This window comes from Dasypus novemcinctus, chromosome 19 (genome assembly GCF_030445035.2).
Source record: "Dasypus novemcinctus isolate mDasNov1 chromosome 19, mDasNov1.1.hap2, whole genome shotgun sequence".
Lineage (NCBI taxonomy): Eukaryota > Metazoa > Chordata > Mammalia > Cingulata > Dasypodidae > Dasypus > Dasypus novemcinctus.
Genome location: NC_080691.1, coordinates 1,603,378 through 1,617,466, shown reverse-complemented (window position 1 = coordinate 1,617,466; position 14,089 = coordinate 1,603,378). Strand labels below are relative to the sequence as shown.

The window sequence follows — 14,089 nt, the reverse complement described above, 5'->3', positions numbered from 1 at the left end:
ACAGGTATATTCTGCTGTTCCGCATTGAATCTTTAATTCAAGGTCATTTTCTAGTTGCTTCTTCAGCTGGTATGTGGTAGTGATCCCTCGGTGCCAGGGAGGCTCATCCCCGGGTGTCATGTCCCACGCTGGGGGGAATGCATCGCATCTACACGCTGAGTTTGGCTGTGAGAGTGGCCACATTTGAGTAACATGCAGGCTGTCAGGAGGAAACCCCCAGGCACAATGCTACTCTAGGCCTTGTTCTTATTGCAGGTGTATAGGCTCAAAAGTGTAACCATTAGTATCATGAGCCCACTGTTGGGCCCTCCTTCCTTCCTGGTTCTTGCCATTGCACCTGGAGGATTGCCGCTGCTCTCCCAGGGCCCACAACAGTGACCCCCCGGCCAGGAGCCCAGTACCCCCCCAGCTGTTGTTTTTGTTTCCACTATGAGTATATATAGACATTACCATATACCCTGGGCATATGCCCTGTATAACTCCCTGTCAACCATATATATCCTGTCAATAACATCCCATATCAGTATTCCTCCACTGCCATTGTTGAACCACTCTGTGATCCAAAACTTCCCGTAAAGTGAATCCCAACATAATGTCAGCTTCAGAAGAGTCTTAGATCACTGAAATTCATATATACAATATACAGTATTTCCCCAGATCCACCATAAAACCTTTTCCCTTGCACAGCAATAATCTTTTAACTTATTCATATCATATTTCCTGAAACTGATGTACAGATTCCAACACTATAGTTTTCAAACAAGGTGACATTTGTGCTTACTATGTGGTCCATACTTTAGGCTGTACAGTTTTCTAAATTTTTTAGTTATCCTATGTTTTGTCTTATGGTTTTCATTATTAGTCTGTCGTCCCCTATATGTTTTTGGTGTAATATTAGCTGTTTTATATTCATCCTCGTGTACTCTCACATAACTCCTCTTTTGCCCCATTATTTACCTTTGTTCCATCCATTCCACATCCATTTTCCCCTCCCCTTAGGGCCCACAACGCCTGCCAATCTAATACCCTGGGAGCCGTCCTTTCTCACGAGAGATACAGTTCTCTCTAATCAACGACATTAGTCTTCCCCAGGATATGGGTCCACCCCACCCAATGGTAGAACCCACCTTGGCAAAATGAGCCTTCAGCTATTCCCTCCGGAGTCCGTCACGCATCAGACCATACCCCCTGAGCGTCCTAACCAGGTAACCCTCCTACTTATACTTTGATACGTTTTACTCAACATTTAGTTCTCAACGAACTTCTGACACTCTCCCATATTCGTATGTTGCCCCTCCCTCCCACCTATTTCTTGGACAATATTACCCCTCTTCCCATCCCCAGCCCCCCTCAAACCCAGAAAACCCCACCCGAAGGTAACCCCTTGCCCCCATTTTGTCCCTTCTTTGTGCTCATACTTACCGCCAGCTCATCACAGATTCCACTCCTGCAGACATTAACTCACATCCTTCCTCCACCCCCCGATTTCCTGTAAGCCACTTTTCCAGACTCTAGCTCTCTGAGGCAGTTAACTTATTTCATATCATTGAGGTCATATAGTATTTGTCCTTCAATGCCTGAGTTGCTTCACTCAACATAAGATTCTCAAGGTTCATCCATGTTATCACGTGCGATTGTAGTGTATTGGTTCTTACAGCTGAGTAGTATTCCATTGTGTGTATATACCACATTTTATTGATCCACTCATCTGTTGATGGACATTTGGATTGATTCCAACTTTTGGCGATAGTGAACAATGCTGCTATGAACATTGGTGTACATATATCGGTTTGTGTCCTTGTTTTCAGATCTGATGGGTATATACCCAGCAGTGGTATTGCTGGGTCACATGGCAAATCTATGGATAATTTTTTGAGAAACTGCCAAACTGTCCTCCAGAATGGTTGGATCCTTCTGCATTCCCAACAGCAATGGATGAGTGTTCCCCTTTCTTCACATCCTCTCCAGCATTTGTATTCTACTGTTTTTTTCATGGCTGCCAATCTTATGGGAGTAAGATGGTATCTCATTGTAGTTTTGATTTGCATTTCCCTGATAGCTAGGGATTTGGAGCATTTTTTCATGTGCTTTTTAGCCATTTGTATTTCTTCTTTGGAGAAGTGTCTGTTTAAATCTTTTTCCCATTTTTTAAATGGGTTGTTTATCTTTTTGTTTTCGAGATATATGAGTTCTTTATATATGCAAGTTATAAGTCTCTTATCAGATATATGGTTGCCAAATATTTTCTCCCATTGTGTGGGTTCCCTTTTTACTTTCTTGACAAACTCCTTTGAGGTGCAGAAGGCTTTAATTTTGAGGTAGTCCCATTTATCTATTTGTTCTTTTGCTGCTCGTGCTTTTGGTGTGATATTCATGAAGCCATTTCCTATTACAAGGTCCTGTAGATGTTTCCCTACACTGCTTTCTAAGGTCTTTATGGTCTTGGCTCTTATATTTAGGTCTTTGATCCATCTAGAGTTGATCTTTGTATAAGGTGTGAGATGGTAATCCTCTTTCATTCTTCTACATATGGCTATCCAGTTCTCCAGGCACCATTTGTTGAATAGGCCATTCTCTCCCAGTTGAGAGGGTTTGGTGGCTTTATCGAATATTATATGGCTATATACATGAGGTTCTATATCTGAACTTTCAATTCGATTCCATTGGTCTGTGTGTCTCTCCTTATGCCAGTACCATGCTGTTTTCACTACTGTAGCTTTGTAGTATGTTTTGAAGTCAGGAAGTGTGATTCCTCCTATTTCGTTTTTCTTTTTCAATATGTCTTTGGCTATTCAGGGCCTCTTTCTATTCCAAATAAATTTCATAGTTAGTTTTTCTAGTTCCTTAAAGAAGGCTGTGTTGATTTTTATAGGGATTGCATTGAATGTGTAGATCAGTTTTGGTAGGATAGACATCTTAATAATATTCAGTCTTCCTATCCATGAACACGGAATATTCTTCCATTTATTTAGGTCTTCTTTGATTTCCTTGAACAATCTTGTATAGTTCTCGATGTATAAGTTTTTTACCTCTTTAGTTAAATTTATTCCTAAGTATTTGATTTTTTTATTTACTATTGTGAATGGTATCTGTTTCTTGATTTCCTCCTGATCTTGCTCATTATTGGTGTATAGAAATGCTACTGATTTTTGCGCATTGATCTTATAACCTGCGACTTTACTAAACTCATTTATGAGTTCTAGGAGCTTTGTTGTAGATCTCTCAGGGTTTTCTATATATAGGATCATGTCATCTGCAAATAATGAAATTTTGACTTCTTCCCTTCCAATTTGAATGCCTTTTATATCTGGTTCTTGTCTCAGTGCTCGAGCAAGTACTTCCAAGACAATGTTAAATAGGAGCGGAGACAATGGTCATCCTTGTCTTGTTCCTGAGTTTAGAGGGAAGGATTTCAGGATTTCGCCATTATAAACAATGTTGGCTTTCGGTTTTTCATATATACTCTTTATCATGTTCAAAAAGTTTCCTTGTATTCCGATCTTTTGGAGTGTTTTTATCAGGAAGGGGTGCTGTATTTTGTCAAATGCCTTTTCTGCATCTATAGATATAATCATGTGGTTTTTTTCTCTCAATCTGTTTATATGGTGTATTACATTGATTGATTTTCTTATGTTGAACCATCCTTGCATACCTGGAATAAATCCCACTTGGTCATGGTGTATAATTTGTTTAATGTGTTGTTGAATACGATTAGCAAGTATTTTGTTAAGTATTTTTGCGTCTAGGTTCATTAGAGAAATTGGTCTGTAATTTTCCTTTCTTGTGGTGTCTTTGTTTGGCTTTGGTACTAGGGTAATGTTGGCATCATAGAAGGAATTAGGCAGTGTTCCTTCTGTTTCGATTTTTTGGAATAGTTTCAACAGGATTGGTGTTAGTTCTTTCCGGAATGTTTTGTAGAATTCCCCTGTGAAGCCGTCTGGCCCTGGGCTCTTCTTAGTTGGGAGATTTTTAATGACTGATTCTATCTCTTTGCTTGTGATTGGTTTGTTAAGATCATCAATTTCTTCTTTCGTCAGTATGGGCTGCTTATGTGTTTCTAGGAATTTGTCCATTTCCTCTAAATTGTCATTTTTGTTGGAATATAGTTTTTCAAAGTATCCTCTTATGATAGTCTTTATTTCTGTGGGGTCAGTGGTGATATCACCTTTCTCATTTCTTATTTTGTGTATTTGCATCTTTTCTCTTTTTTTCTTTGTTAGTCTCGCTAAAGGTTTGTCAATTTTGTTGATCTTCTCAAAAAACCAGCTCTTGGTCTTGTTTATTTTTTCAAGTGCTTTCTTATTTTCTATTTCATTTAGTTCTGCTCTTATCTTTGTTATTTCCTTCCTTCTTCTTCCTGTTGGATTACTTTGTTGTTGTTTTTGTAATTCTGTCAAAAGTGCAGTTAGTTCTCCAATTTTTGCTCTTTCTTCTTTTTTGATATATGAATTTATGGCTATAAATTTCCCTCTCAGTACCGCTTTTGCTGCATCCCATAAATTTTGGTATGTTGTGTTATCATTATCATTTGTTTCAAGGTAGTCATTGATTTCTTTTGAGATTTCCTCTTTGACCCACTGTTTTTCTAAGAGTGTGCTGTTTAATTTCCAAATTGTCGTGTGGAGTCTGGGTCTCTGTCCCTTGTAAATTTCCAGCTTCACTCCACTGTGGTCAGAGATATTGTTTTGTATGATTTCGATCTTTCTGTATTCATTAAGCCTTTCTTTGTGGCCTAGCATATGGTCAATCTTGGAAAATGTTCCATGTGCGCTTGAGAAAAATGTATATCCTGCTGTGTTTGGGTGTAATGATCTATATATGTCTATTAGATCCAGCTCTTCTAATATACTGTTCAAATGTTTTGTTTCTTTAGTGATTCTCTTTTGAGATGTTCTGTCCAGAGTCGATAGTGGTGTATTAAAATCCCCCACTATAATTTTAGATGCATCTATTCTTTCACTTAGTTTTTCCAGCGTTTGCCTCACATATTTAGAGGCGCCCTTGTTAGGAGCATAAATATTTATGATTGTTCGATCTTCTTGACAGATTGTCCCTTTCACTAAAATATAGTATCCTTCTTTGTCTCTCACAATTGTTTTGCATTTAAAGTCTATTTTGTCTGATATTAATATAGCTACTCCTGCCTTTTTTTGGTTGTTGTTTGCTTGTATGATTGTTTTCCAGCCATTCACTTTCAACCTCCATGAGTCTCTGGGTCTAAGATGTGTCTCTTGTAGACAGCATATAGATGGGTCGTATTTCCTTATCCAGTGTCCCAGTCTGAATCTTTTGATAGGTGAGTTTAGTCCGTTGACATTCAGTGTTATTACGTTTAGAGAGTTATTTATGGTAGCCATATTTTGGTTGGATTTGTGTTTGTTATATTTTGTTTGTATTATTTTATTTTCCCCTTCTATTTTTGTCTTTCTTGTTGCTTTTACACTCTCCTCCATCTCTGACTGTCCTGTTTTTTCCTTTCTTCCTGCAGAACTCCCTTAAGAATTTCTTGAAGGGGAGGTTTCTTGTTGATATACTCTTTCAGTTTCTGTTTATCTGTGAATATTTTGAACTCTCCATCATTTTTGAATGCTAGTTTAGCTGGATAGAGTATTCTTGGTTGGAAATTTTTTTCCTTTAGTACCTTGACTATATCATACCACTGCCTTCTTGCCTCCATCGTTTCAGATGAGAAATCAGTACTTAATCTTATGGAGTTTCCCTTGTATGTGATGGTTTTCTTTTCTCTTGCTGCTTTTAGAATTTTTTCTTTGTCTTGAGCATTGGATAATTTGACAAGTATATGTCTTGGGGTGGGCCTGTTGGGGTTTATGACCAGTGGAGTGCGCTGTGCTTCTTGGATATATACATCTGTCTCTTTCAGTAGATTTGGGAAGTTTTCATTCATTATTTCCTGCAACAGTCCTTCGGACCCCTTTCCCTTCTCTTCTCCTTCTGGAATGCCTATAATACGTATGTTTGAGCGTTTTGCGTTATCATTCAGGTCCCTAAGTCCTATCTGGATTTTTTCTACCTTTTTATTGACCACTTCTACTATCTGTTTGATTTCCAATGCACTGTCTTCCACATCACTAATTCTCTGCTCTGCCTCTTCTAGTCTGCTGATATTTGCTGCAAGTGTATTTTTGATTTCTTGAATTGTGGTGTTCATTTCCATCATATCTGTTATTTTTTTGCGCATGTCTGCAATTTCCCCTCCAAGTGTTGTCTTCATGCTGTTAACCTCTTTCATTACTTCATCAAATTTGGCGGTGATAAATGATCTGAGATCTTTCATTGCTTGTGCGAAGTCCTGCCCCCCTTCCTGATTGGATTCAGCCATGTTTTCCTGATTACTGGTTTGGTTTGTAGATTTTTGTTGCTGTCTTGTCAACATTTTTTCTTGACGGGTTTAATCAGTTCCTTAGCTTCTTTGTCTAGTCTTGGAGATTATTTAGCTGTTGTTTTTGCATAAGTGTTATATCTTCTCTTTGTCACTTTGTTCTTTTTATTCCAATTTCTTATTGCTAGTTAAGCTCACTTTAAAGGAAAGTATTAGTGCTGGGGAAAGGCAATTGTGTAAGGGAGGAAAAAGTGTGAAGTAGTATTGGTGATATATGTTAACAAAGCAACAATATGAGTTCTGGGAGGATGGAGGTTAGATCATGTAAATTGTGTAGAGTTATAGTAGTAGGAAAGTACCTATAATGAGGTAGACGACTGAATATGGGAGGAATGTGGTACGTACTAAGAGGCTATTGTTTCCGTGAGAGAGGGAAAGAGAAAAGAAATGTAATAGTTTCAGGGACGAATACCAGATGGAAAACTAAACAAAGGTATTAGAAATTAAGAGTTAGACACTTTGCAGATCAAAGAAAGGGAGATGGAATATAGGAGAGATAGCAGATGGTGGAGGATATCAAGGTGTAGGGGAAAGGGGATAGTGTAGATAGGCTAAATCTATTCACAGAAAAATGAGGCAGTGGAGGGTGAGGAAACCCAGCAAATGTGAGGTATTTCCTGTAGGACCTATTGTATTGTTAAGATAAAATAGTATAAGAAGAATATTGGGGACAGGAAAGAGAGGATTAAAAAAACAACAACAACAACAACAAAAATAAAATAAAAAATAAAAAAAAACAAAAAAAAACAAAAAACAAAGAACAGAAACCCCGCCGCCAGGCTCGGCTGGGCTCGACCGGGCTCGGCTGGGCTCTGGTCCCCTGCCCTCCACGGCTCGGCTGGGCTCGGGTCCCCCACCTGTCGCGGCTCCGCTGGGCTCGGCTGGGCTTGGCTTTCCCGCCCGCCGCCTGCCGCAGCGCAGCGCGGCTCGGCTCTCCCGCCCGGTGCGGCACGGCTGGGCTCGGCCGAGCTCATCTGGGCTCGGCTCCCTCACCCGCCACGGCTCGGCCGGGCTCGGCTTGGCCCGGCTGGGCTCGGCTTCCCTGCCCACCACCCTCCGCGGCGCAGCGCCACTCGGCTCTCCCGCTCGCCGCCCTCCGCGGCGTGGCCGGGCTCGACTGAGCTCGGCTGGACTCGGCCCCCTCGCCCTCCGCAGCTCAGCTGGATTCGGCCCGGCTCGGCTTCCCCACCTGCCGCCCGCCGCGGCGCGGCTAGGCTCGGCTCTCCCGCCTGCCGCCGGCCACCCGCCGCAGCTTGGCTGGGCTCGGCTCCCTTGCCCGCCGCCCGCCGCGGCACAGCGCAGCTCAGCTCTCCCGCCCGCCGCCCACCGCGGCGTTGCTCGGATCCCCCGCCCGCTGCCCACCGCGGCCCAGCTAGGCTACCCTGGCCGCCGCCCGCCTGGGCTCGGCGCGGTGCTAGCTGCCTCGGCTCTGCCTACCCAAGGAGGGAATCCTCCACACGTAGCTGGGATCTCCGTGTATATTTCACGGATGGATCCTCTCTGTTACCTTCCCTCCAAATCGATGTCTAAGCACCTTGGGACCAGGAAAAATCCCGAAACAGCCCGGTCCCAAGGAGTCTCCGACGCCTCCCAGCCAATTCCCTCCAGGAGCTAGTAACCGGGAAGTTCACTCAGCCGCCATCTTGCCTCCTCCCTCACTAATGCATTTAGATTAAACAGTATACTCTTAAATAATCAGTGATTCAAAGAAGAAACTGCAAGCAAAATCAGTAAATATCTCAAGACGAGTTAAAACAGAGACATAGCATATAAAAACTTATGACAGAGAAGCAGATGTGGCTCATACAACTGGGCTCCTGCCTACCACATGGGAGGTCATTGTTTCAGATCCCCATGCCTTCTGAAGAAGACAGCGACCTGGCATGTTAGAGGGGCATGGCCAGCTGACATAACAAGAGACACAAGAAGAAAAAACATTTTGAGAGACACAAAAAAGCATGAGCAGAGGTTCCTGGTGCCTCCTAAAGAAGACAGTGAGCTGATGTGATGGGAAGGCATGGGGAGCTGATGCCACACGAAATATGGGGAGGAAAAGCAGACTAAGAGACACAACAAAGCAGGGAGCAGAGGTGGCTCTAGCAATTAAGCTCCTCCCTCCCACAGCAGAGGTCAGGGGTTTGCCTCCCAGTGCCTCCTATAGAATCAAGGATGATGAACAGGCACAGTAATTGAAAAACAACAAGGGGGTGGGAAGAAATACATAAATAAAGTAAATCCTAAAAAACCTTATAATAGGGGAGCAGATGCAGCCCAATTGTTTGAGTATCTGCTTCCCATGTATGAGGCCCTGTGTTCAATCCCCTGTACCTCCTAAAACAATTATGGCAGCGCTCACAATGAAATTTATATCCTTCGGAAACGGACTTTGGCCCAGTGGTTAGGGCGTCCGTCTACCATATGGGAGGTCCGCGGTTCAAACCTCCGGCCTCCTTGACCCGTGTGGAGCTGGCCATGCGCAGTGCTGATGCGCGCAAGGAGTGCCGTGCCACGCAAGGGTGTCCCCCGCGTGGGGGAGCCCCACGCGCAAGGAGTGCGCCCGTGAGGAAAGCAGCCCAGCGTGAAAAGAAAGAGCAGCCTGCCCAGGAATGGCGCCACCCACACTTCCTGTGCCGCTGACGACAACAGAAGCGGACAAAGAAACAAGACGCAGCAAATAGACACCAAGAACAGACAACCAGGGGAGGGGGGGAATTAAATAAATAAATAAATCTTTAAAAAAAAAAAAAAAAAAAAAAAAAGAAATTTATATCCTTCAATGTTTACTTTAAAAAAGAAGAAAGAGCTAAAATTAAAGACATAACTGTACATTTGGAGGAACTAGAAAAAAAGCTGCAAAGCAACCCAAAAACAATAGAAGAAAAGAAACAATAACATGAGAGCATGACTAAATAAAATGGCTAATAAAAATAGACAAAAGAGAGAATCAACAGAACCAAAAGATGGTCCTTGGAGAAGATTAGCTAGTTTAAACAAAGGGAAAAAGAGAGATGAAGTAAATAAATAAAATTAGAGATGAGATGGTGGCATTAATGCTTCTTGAGCAGAAATTAAAATATCAAAAAAAGATAATATTAGCTGTATGCAAAGAAATGTTCATGAAATGGATGGATTCCTAGAAATCCATGAACAACCCACACTGACCCTAGAAGAAATCAAAGACCTCAACAAGCCAATCGCAAGTAAAACAAATGTAACAGTCATCAGAAACCCTCCAAAAATGAAAGGCCCAAGACAAGTTGGCTTCACAGTGAATTCTGCTAATCATTCAAAGATGATTTAATACTGATCTTTCTCAACCTCTTCCAAAAGTTGAACACGAAAGAACACTACCAAACTCTGTCACTGAAGCTATCACCTCAATACTAAAGCCAGATAGAGATATTATGAAAAAAAATTACAGGCAAATATCTCTCATGAATATAGATGCAAAAATCTTCAAAAAAAAAAAATACTTCCTTACCAAGTTAAAAAGCACATTAAAATCATGCATCATGATCATATGTTGTTTTTAGTGTGTGTGTGAGGTACTGGAGCCAGTGATTGAATGTAGGACCCTGTATGTGGAAAACCAGCACTTAAGCACTGAGTTTCATTGGTTAGTTTTTTTCATTTGTTTCCTTGTTTGTATTAAATTTAGGAGGTACTGGGAACTAAACATGTGGGAAGCAGAGGCTCAACCATTTGACCAACATCCACTCCCTGATCATATGGGTTTTATAGCAGGTATGCAAGGATGGTTCAGTGTAAGAAAATCAGTGTATTACATACACCTCATTAATAAATTGAAGATAAAAACCACTTGATTATCATAATTGAGTTGAAAAGACTTTTCACAACACATAGCACTTCTTGATAAATACTCTCTGAAACACAGCAGTAGAAGGAATCTTTATCAATAGGATAAAGGCCATATGCGAGAAAACCCAAGACAAACATGGAAGTGAATGGTGAAAGATCAATTTTTTCCCAATCTCATTGGGAAAAAAACAAGGATGTCCACTATTCCTCCTGTTACTCAGTATTGTGCTAGATGTTCTAACTAGAGCAATTATGCAAGAAAACACACAAAAGTCACCCAAACAGGAAAGGAAGAAGTAAAATGTTCACTATTCCCCAATAATATGGTCCTATATTAGAATATCCTGAAAAATCAGTCACAAAATTACTAGGACTAATAGATAGTTTCAGCAAAGTTGCAGAATAAATATTAATATGCAAAAAGTCAATACAGTCTCTACACACTGCTAAAGAGCAAACTGAGGAGGAAGGTAGGAAAAAATTCCATTTATGAGAGTGACTAAAAGAATCAAATGTTCAAGGAATAACCAACCAAAGATATAAAGGGCCTGTATTCAAAGAACTACAAAACATTTTCAAAAGAAACCAAGGAAGTCTTTAATAAATTGAAGAACATTTCATGTTCATGTGTTGGAAGACTACATATCACTAAGAGTTCAATTTTACACCAACTGAACTATAGATTTAATGTAATGCTGATACAAGTTCAAAAGGCTTTTTCGTAAAATTGGAAAAGCCGATTATCAAATTTATCTGGAAGGATATGGGACCATGAATAGCCAAAACTATCTTAAACTAGAAGAATGAAGTTGCAGGACTCTCACTTTCTGACTCTAAAGCATATTGTTTACCTAAAGTGGTAAAAAACAGCCTGTACTAGTATAAAGATAGATTGATGGGATCAAATCAAGAGTTCCAAAATAGACCCTCATATCTGTGGTCAAGTGATTTTTGACAAGGCTGTGAAACAAACCCAGCTGAATCAGAACAGCCTGTTCAACAAATGGAGCTGGGGAAATGGATACTCATATCTCAAAGAAAGGAAAGGATCCCTATCTCACACCTAATACAAAAATTAACTCAAAATAGGTCAAGGACCTAAATGCAAAACTAGAACCACAAAACTCCTAGAAGAAATGTAGGGAAACAACTTATAGATCTTGTGTTAAGTGGTGGTTTCTTGGCCCTTACACCCAAAACACAAGCAATGAAATAAAAAATAGATTAAAAGGACTTATGACTTCCTCAAAATTAAACATTTTTGTTTTACAAACAATTTTTCAAGAAGATTAAAAGGCAGCATATTCAATGGGAGAAAAACCAACAAGGTTTTCATTTCCATGTTTTATAAATAGATCACAGAAGTCCATGACCAAAAAACAACCAAATTTAAAAATGGGCAAAAGAATTGAATAGACATTTTTTCCAAAGAGAAAATACAAATGGCCAAAAGAGCACATGAAAAGATGTTCAGCATCACTAGCTATTAGGAAAATGATCAAAACTGCAGTGTGATAATGTTTCAAGCCATACAGAATGGCCATTATTAAAAAGATAGAGAATTACATGTGTTTGAGAGGATGTGGAGAAATATGAACTATCCTTCACTGTTGATGGGAATGTAAACGGTGTTGCCTCTGTGGACGATGATTTGGTGGTCCCTCAGGAAGCTAAATATAGAACTACTCTATGATCCAGCAATCCTACAACTAGGAATATATACAGAAGGACTGAAAGAAAGAAGGCTAACAGATATTTGCACATCCATGTTCATAGTTGCATTACTCACAATTGCTGAAAGATGGAAACAGCTTAAATGCCCATCAAACTATGAATGGATAAACAAAATGTGGCATGAACTTGCAAGATAATCCTCTTCACATGTAAGAAGAAATGAAATCAGGATGCATGTGACAACAAGGATTAACCTTGAGGATACTATGTTGAGTGAAAGAAGGCAGAAATAAGAGGATGAATATTGTATGTTCTCACTGATATGGAATCAATACTATTAGTAAGCTTATGTAATTACACTATAGAGTACAGGTTAATAGGAGATAAAATGCTGGCTAAGAAGGGGGAGGTATATGGAATGTATGTAAAATGTTTAATAAAGTCAGTTGTAAATATGTTGCAGTGGAGAGAGTTGAAAGTAGCACATTATAATGGCTATTGCATATACTGCTTATTTATAACTTGTGATTGTAGTTGAAAGATGTAGTCTAGGGAGGTTAATATTAATTGAAAGACAGCTATAGGATAGTCTACATAGTGATTTTGGTGGCAGATGAGGATTCTGTTTAATAATACAAATGCAAGAATGTTCCTTGACTACAAGATATTAAGAATTTGTTGATAAATAAGAAAAATACAACTAATATAGACTGTAATTACTAACAATATTGTAATATTTTTGTAGGAAAGGCAAAGTAGGTACTATATCAATGCTAAAGGTAAGAAAAATGAGCTTAGTTTTATGAGAGGTGAATATGATTAAACATTTTTTTCTTCATTTCCTTCATTAAAAGGAGATGTAGGTCATGTCGTTTAACCAATCTCTGCTCATTTATGTATCTTTCTGAACACTGGAGAAATAATTGAGTTTGCTTTTAGGATTAAATATGATAAATGTGACCGGATAGAAATTTTTAGATTAATGCTTTCATAATTTGTCAAGCCACCTTTTGTATATTATTTTATTTTTTGAAGTAGAGATAAAGTTAGAAAACAATCATTGAGGGAGTAGATGTAGCTCAAGTGGTTAATTTCCTGCTTCCCATGTAGGAGGCCCTGGATTCAATCCCTGGTCCTTCTAAAAACAAAATAAAAAAGTGAAATAAACGAACTCTCATTGGAGAGTGGACATAGCTCAATGGGTGGGTTGTTTTTTTTTTTGTCTTCATTTTTTTTTAATGTTACATTAAAAAAATATGAGGTCTCCATATACTCCCCACCTCCTTACCCTACTCCGCCCATAACAACAACCTCCTCCCATCATCATGGGACATTCTTGCTTCCCACGTAAGAGGTCCTGAATTCAATCTCTGTCACCTCCCCCCCCCAAAAAAACAGTGGTGGCGGGGTGACGTCATCAACCAGCGACGGAAGCGATACCCGGGAAACACCTCCGCAGAGACTCTGGAGGTTGGTAGAGGCTGGAGAGGGGCTGCACAAACGCGAATTGAAGAAAGAGGAAAGTGTCAGGTAGGAAACTTCTACCCGGGACCTCCTGGTGCTCTTCGCTTCCCTCTCAGCGGGGCCCTGCGAAGCTTCTGGGCTCTGCAGCAAGCAGCCTGGACCCCTCTCACCCGGGAAAGAGGTTTTCAAGGAACTAACAGCAGTGAGTTGGGGCCCCGTGCGTATCCAGGCACAGAGACCCAGTGCTGAAAACCATTTGCCGCGGGGTGCTGGAAGCAAAAGGGCCCCCATTTGGGCGGGGGTAGGGAATAAAATCTCAGCAGATTGGCTGTGGCTGAGCGGCGCAGTCACCACATCCAGTTTCTGCCGGTTGAATTCCCTAAATGCAGACTGGACCTTTCCGAGGGTCCCGCCTTTCTGCAATGACTCTCCGAGGCAGGTTAACCTAGCAGGGAAGAAACTTTAGGCAGAAAAGCCTCACAGAGGAAAACGGAGAGGGAGGATTAAACTGGACTCCTGCTGGACTGGAGAGTTCCAGAAATGAAAAGTGTAAGGAAAGTGGGGCACTGAGTGAGGAAGAGTCAACAAATCTTAGGAGCAGGGGACAAAATTCTATACAGAAACAAAGAGAACAGATCGAGATTCCTGAAGAAGGAAGAGGGGAGAAACTGGCAAATTATGGCAGGCTGTTATGTTTCTTGTACTGGGGAAAGGAGGGCTTATAAGAGATGG

The 14,089-nt window shown here is 40.6% G+C and overlaps 1 protein-coding gene across 2 annotated transcripts in view; it reads left to right on the top strand.

Annotated features, from left to right (window-relative positions):
- Positions 1-13,312: 13,312 nt before the first annotated feature.
- The window catches only part of LOC131274539 (zinc finger protein 709-like), a 41,568-nt gene continuing 40,791 nt past the window's right edge, over positions 13,313-14,089 (top strand). For both annotated transcript variants that reach the window (XM_058281122.2, XM_058281123.2), the window contains exon 1: positions 13,313-13,423. The gene's annotated coding sequence lies outside the window, so the exon portion shown is untranslated. The remainder of the gene's footprint in view (positions 13,424-14,089) is intronic.